We start from the raw sequence: 7,220 nt of genomic DNA, 5'->3' as shown, positions 1-7,220 counted from the left end.
CCACACCAAAACTCACCAAAACCGAGACAAGGAAGAGGTTAGCTAACAAACATTCCAACCCGAGACCAAGTGTGGTCTTCTCAAGCACCCAAGTGTTTTTTATACACTCCCAAAGCACACAAGCAAGGCTAGCACTAAAAAAACCTTCCAAACAAGTGAAAACACCTTTAAAGAGATGAAAACCTTTTCAAAGCTCAAACAAGTGGCTCGGCCACAACACTCTAGGAGACAAGGAAAAGAAACTACTAAGACAAACAAAGATTACCTAAGACAAGCAAGCAAAGCTAAAAAAAACAAGAAGTTTAACTTCTAAGGAAACTTGTTTTTAAAGACAAACTTGAACAAGACTAAAACAATGAAAAACACTTTTAAGGACTCTATGGAAAGCATTTGAACAACCAAGATTATACCTCAAATTATGCATACACCATGAAAGATCATAACCAAGTCAAAGCATGGAACTAATTTGCCAATATCACCCAAAATCCAAGTATAAATTTTGGTAGCATAACACCTAGTAAAAATGACCAAATGGATTCACCAAGCATTGTAAAAGCTCTCGGCCAAACTGTTTTTGGTCTTGAAAACACTTTTTCTTTTCAAAACTAGGTACTTAAAATGATGAGAAGGATGTTTTAGGGTGTCTTGAACACTTAGTTCCTTAAAATTAGGTCAAATCAATTTCAAGGAGCATACAACAACACAAGGCATAGATCTCAAGCAATAGTTCAAAAACTTAGAAACAAAAACAAGAAAACTCAAAGAAGCATATGACAAGAGACTCAAGCAAAAGTTAGACACATTTGAAGACTTAACATGACATACACAAAGACACAAACATGTAGCTATCATGGATTTAAACTCATGGATTTGAGGCTCAAAGAGTAAGCATCAAAAGACATGTTATCCAACCACATTTAGGAGCAAAAGAGTCACAAAACCGAAGCCAAAATTGCCACAACATAACCTGAAAACGTTGTTTTCGTATTCTCGGCAGCTCTGACCTTTTCTCACTCATTTGATCATAACTCTCTCCACAGAACTCCAAATGCATTAATTATTTTTTTGTTGGAAACTAGACTCACAGAGCTTTCTTTTGATATAAAGAACGTTACTTTTGGACCACTGAGCTAGCTGCAGTATTTTTTTCAAAAACGCACACGTTGTTGCCAGCACAGTTTTTATGTGGACCATTCAAAGATAACTACACAAGACAAGGTTAGAACATGAAAACACCATATTCAAGGACAACCAAAGCTCAAGATACCAATGATGAAGGATTATCTTGTTTCCTTTTAGAGTTATGAACTGGTGAAGTTGTTTACGAAAGCTTTTGAAAATTCCCACTGGACATTAAGATAGCATGCTGTCTAGATGTGAAGTTTCATTTCTCAAGCTTATGAAAGGAAGAAGAGAGTTGGATTCAAGCTTAAACACACACGACAATAACAACACTTAAAGAGAAAATGAAAGAAGAAACAATAAAAATGGAAAGCATAGAAGATGAAGAATGGAAGAAGCACGCCACTCATAGGGGGGGATCTAAGCAACCAAGCCCTAGAGATGAGTGATGGTGCCGCCACTTGCAAGCAAGATAAAGCAAAGGTAAGTTCACTTCTATGAAGGAGAGCTCACAAAAATTGATGGTTGAATGCACAAAGTTTTTAACAAAATGATCAACTCTTTTACAAGACAAGGAGCACCCTTTAAATAGGAGTTCATAGGGGTCCTTTAGCAAATACAAAAACATGAAAAATGATTAACTAGCAAACCCTAACCTAATGTGAGAGTGAGTCTTGGCCAAGTGAAGGGAGATGATTGGTGAAGGCATTCCCATGAGGATTCTAGGCCAAAAGAGGAAGGAGACCAAGTGACCTTCTAAGCATAAACCACAAAGGCAAAAGGAGACAAGTACATGTCTACTTTTGCTTTTGCTTTATGCTTTTGCTTTCCTCTCTCTTCCACTTCATCCAAGTGCTCCAATCACCAAGTGCCACCTAGCCATGCTCTACTTTCTCTTAATTACCTACAAAACAAGGCAAAAAAGGATTAGCATGTTGGTTTAAGTTAATCTAATCTTGGTCAAAGGTAAACTTTGGATCAAAGTCAACAAGTCAACCAAAATAAGTCAACTAGAAACCAAGTTAGGGAATTCAAACTAAAGTAATGCAAAACAAAGATAAAGGTGATGGAATAGAATACTCCCCTCTAGACATGCTTCTAGTGATCCTTGAGGGAGCTTCTAAGGAGGTGGTCACGCCTTCATCATCAACTCAGAATTCGTGCTTAGTTTCTGGTATAACTTCAGCCTTGCAAAACCCTATCTATTAACCAAATTTGGCTTTTTAAAGGGTGCCTAAAAGCTAGGTTAATAATCCAAAACTAAAATGCAACTTAATTGGTGGTTAATTGCCATTCATTGTCCCATTATGGCATGTTTTACAGCCACCCTTGGTTGCTAGTTCCTCTAGAACTTACGTTAACCCTTCACATTCAAGCCAAAGCCAAAAATAGCAAAAAGAATGTTTAATTTGGGTTCTCCAAGGTTTGAACTCACAACTATGCAATTGTCAAATCAATGCTAAACCATCATGTCAATTCACGTTTCTTTCTAACTAATATAATCCAATTACTATATTATTCCATACCATGATCATATATGTAAAAATATAAAAATCACATAAAGCACACATAAATGTCATGCATAGGACTCGAACCCAAGTCATCTCACATAATTAAAGTACTCTCAACCACTTGAGCTAGTACTTTTTCACATCATTTAAGTTAAAATTAATTACCATAAATGCTCTCCCTACCCGCATTTATTAATTATTTATTTATTTAATTAATTAAATTTCGCGGGTCTTACAGAATCTAAACACAGATTAGATGAAAGTAGAAATTTTCTCTCACAGAGCAAGAAATTACAAAGTAACAACACACAAGGAAAAAGGCTCAATATTGAGCAATTAAAGGATCCAGGAAGCCTAACTGAACAACAACTTTCCCCCAACATCACGATCACCAAGAGTTTCCACATCTGTTCATACCAAGAATTTGGTGATCATCGCAAAAAGAAAAAGCCAAACAGAAACATAGACACAGACACGATCACCAAGAGTCTCCACATCTATTCACACCAAATATGCACTTGTGTTGGTTTCTAAACTTTGTAGAGTCTAGACACAAGGGGTTATCACCCATCACAAGGTTAATCCCATTATGTCTCAGGCTCAAACACCTCCCAAAACTAGGATCTCCTGCCACTCTCACCACATAATTCATTCTACTTGGTTGTTCCTAACAAATGATAATCTTTAAGACTCTATCACAGTATAACCGTCTACCACAAATTGTTAAAATAATCTCTTAGATCTTAGTAGTGTTTGTGCTTCATTTTGTCGTGTCTGAATTCTACAACTGAACCATTCTCTAATTGTTAGGCGATTTCTTTTTGTGTTGTTTGAAATAGTTGTATCATGATGGCTAACATCGTGTCTATATCCACCTACGCCATATGGGAATAGTAAAGGATACTGAAATTCTAAGTAACTGGTGTGTAACTCATTATTTTTTTTGCAATCTTCCACTTTTGTTTTCCATTATAATATCCTTGAAGAAGCAATATCAATATCACCAACTATCAATGTTGCTACTTTTGAAACGTTAGGAATATTATATATCCTTCCATCTTTAGTCCTATCAACAATAAGTCGTAGATTAAGCTTATCAATTGTTGTTCTCTGTAACGATCTGTTGCCATTCTAAATGATTTTGCATGAACATTGTGTTCATCTAACATGTGTGTTATTTTTTTCACAATTTCCACATCTATCTTTTTTTTTATTCTTGAAATGTAAATAGATCAATTAGCAATGTACATAATTTGATGTTGTTGTATACAAGGCAAATTATTCAATTAAATTACTGTAATGAATTTTGTTCCTAGTATGGTAGATGTAGAATTGGGAAAATTTTGGTACATGTCCTGCAAGTGGAAGAGGACTTCCAATCTTATGATAAGTTTGGCCTTGCATCCGCAAGTTAGGTGGACCATGACAATTGTTATAGTTGTTATCAACTTTGGCCCTAGGTGATGTAAATGCAAACATCATATTATATGTTCTGATATTTTGTTGATAATTTCTTGATTCATTTGAGTGTGATTTGAATAATAGCTTCTGCAAAACAATGGGCGGATCTTTCAACAATGGTAACTGTAGTTTGCCATTTCCACAACACAATTGAAATTTGGGATTAGCAATATGTGGATGTTTCTTGATCCTCTAGTTTTTTGACCCATGCAATGCATGTGATTATTTTTATTATTCATTACAAATTATAAATGTGTAAGAAAAAGTTTAGATTAATATTTTATTATTAATTAATTTAAAAATTTAATGATGTATAAATTAATATATAAAATGTTAAACTTAGATAAATGTAATTAGAGATAACAACGCAAAAGAATGAGAATGCTATCTGAATGATTCAATTGAACATAAAAGTTTTTGATAAAGTTATTAGTATAATGTTTTATGTTTAACATACTGCAGAAATCATATTGTTTACATAATAATAATTAAAAATTCCGTTCCAATAAAATGATTTATTCCTTAAAATCAAATATTTTGTTTCATCAATATATTATATTCTGAAACACACATAATTTTTGTTGACAATTGAAGCCATATCATGAAGCGTCAAAGAAAATATGTCATATAACCAAGTTCAATAACCATAACTGATGAAGTACACCATCTTCAACAACAACATTACAGAATTAAGCTTAATCTAATCACAACAACAACCATTAACAAACACTTCAATATTTGGTTCGATGAAATCATTATCTACTTGAAAGACAACAATATCACCTTTTTTTAGTCATTTTTAGAACAAAATAGCTTCCAACCTTGGCCTATCTTTGTTGAACTTCTATGTTTCTTCGATATTAGGATTTTGCAATTGACTATAGTTTTAGGCCCTATAAGAACACATCTTCTACATTCTCCTCCCGAATGAAGTTGGCAAACTTTGATGGCAAGTGTTGCATGATTCATAAAGTTATTGTTAGTACATTCAGTATTTTCATTTAATTACATGTAAATTGATATTAAATTATACTTGTAAGGATAAAAAAAAATCAGAAGGCATATACCAAGTGATTTGCTTTGCTTTGATACTTTGTCAATTTTACTGAAAATATAGATCTTGTATCTTGATGACTGATACGACACATAAATGTTGTCAAACTCCTTGGTGTACAACCACCTTTAAACACGGTTAGGTGAAATAAAGAATTTCCCAAATACTGATACTGGATGTGAGAGTCACTTTGGCTGTCATACAAATCTCTCATATTACTCCAACCTTTAGTGATTCTTGGGTTATCTGAATCCATGATATAGGTAATTGTCGTGCTCTTACCATTTACATCTATCAAGTGGCATTGTGGACCTAATTCGTGTGCATAACCAACAACAAAGTGTCAATCGATAAATCCAAATGGCTACAAATTAATAAAGACAATAAATTATTTTCCAACAATAAATAAAAACATGAACAATTTTTTCTCTGCAACGAAATGAAAACATAAACACAAACATATATAAGTTATGAACTAACTCTTATATATCGCTTATAAGTACAAAATATTATTCTTCAAAATATAATTAATGGTTAGAAAACAATGATATTAAAAATTTAAAAGTAATACAAAAATAAAAATAAAGTCGTATGTATTTATTATAAATAAAAAAATTAAAAGTTTAAAAAGTAATACAAAATATTAAAGCCAGTAAATAACAAATAAAATAAGAACAAATTTTAAATCTTTAGAATAGTTGCAACGAAAAGAAATTTCAGTACTATATTAACCTACAAAATATTTAAAAATTAATAATAAAAAAATAAAACACAAAATAAGAAAAAACAAATAAATAATTAAATAATGAAAGGAAGTCTATATTATATATATTATGTATTTATAAAAAAATATTAAACAAACGTTGATACAATTAAAATAAAAAGAATAATTCTTTAAAGTTCACCTAATTAAAATAGAAACCAAAACTGATTGTATAAATGGAAATGAATGTGTGTGTCTGTTTGGTTCAATAATTTTGTATCTAAAAAAATTAATTAACCAAATGAAAAATATATAACAATCAGAAAATTAAAATCAAATGACAATACATTTCAACTCTTCCCATCTCCGCCTTCCACCGAAAGATTAGGCATCAGTACATTCTCTTCCACGGATTGTTTTATCTCCATCTCGACTACATATTTTCCTATTTAATCCTACTACATTGATATTCTGTGTTTAGCATTCTAGCAAAAATCTTACCTTTTTAATGAGGATGATATAGTGGGAATGAGGATGATAAAGTGGGAACACATACCACTAAATCGTTGACAACACAGAACACATACAACAACAAATATCAATGCTTTTCAACAATGTATTTCTGTGGTAAAATTTACAGCATACCTGACAACATATGTAGATGGTGTTGAACTTCCAAAGTATTGTTGTGTGGTTTTGAGTTTGCTCCATCTCCATTTCTCTAATTGAAGAAGAAAGTCACGGTTGAAATATATGGGAAAGTGAAAATTCTGGATGGAATGGTAAAGTGAAAGTTGGAAATGGAATGGGAAAGTTGATCACGTACAAACAGTGAAAAGGAATCCTAGTTCAAACTGCCAACACAACTTCAGTAACATACAATTGTACAAAAGTTTTTTGGAAATACTTTAATATATAAAGTAACTGAAACATAAAGTATTTAAAAATAACTATAACATATCATTTTTCATATTCGTTTTAGAATTTATTCAAATCTATAAATTTTATAAGGTTCATTATTTAACGTTTATATAATTAAAAGAAATAATTAGATGTAGTTCAAACATGTATCGATGACCAACTACTTTTCAATATCGTTGCAACTATAAAAAAAAATTATCAAAGTGTATATTATACATTATTGCATAATCATTTCAGTTCTGTTGAAGTCATTATAATTTGCAACAAAAGAAAGGAATTAGAGGTAAAGCTACAATAATTGACAAATTATAAGAATGTTGTTAAAGTAATTTGTATACCTCTTATCAAAGATTTTCAAATATTTTTTTGTAAACCACATTTGTAGTTGTAGTGGTTACTTCATCCAGAATTAAGATTTTTAGTCCTTTCTTTGATGTCACTCTAGAAA

Source organism: Vigna unguiculata, unplaced genomic scaffold, assembly GCF_004118075.2.
Source record: "Vigna unguiculata cultivar IT97K-499-35 unplaced genomic scaffold, ASM411807v1 contig_708, whole genome shotgun sequence".
NCBI classification, from domain to species: Eukaryota; Viridiplantae; Streptophyta; class Magnoliopsida; order Fabales; family Fabaceae; genus Vigna; species Vigna unguiculata.
Note: the sequence above shows the minus strand (reverse complement) of the source record.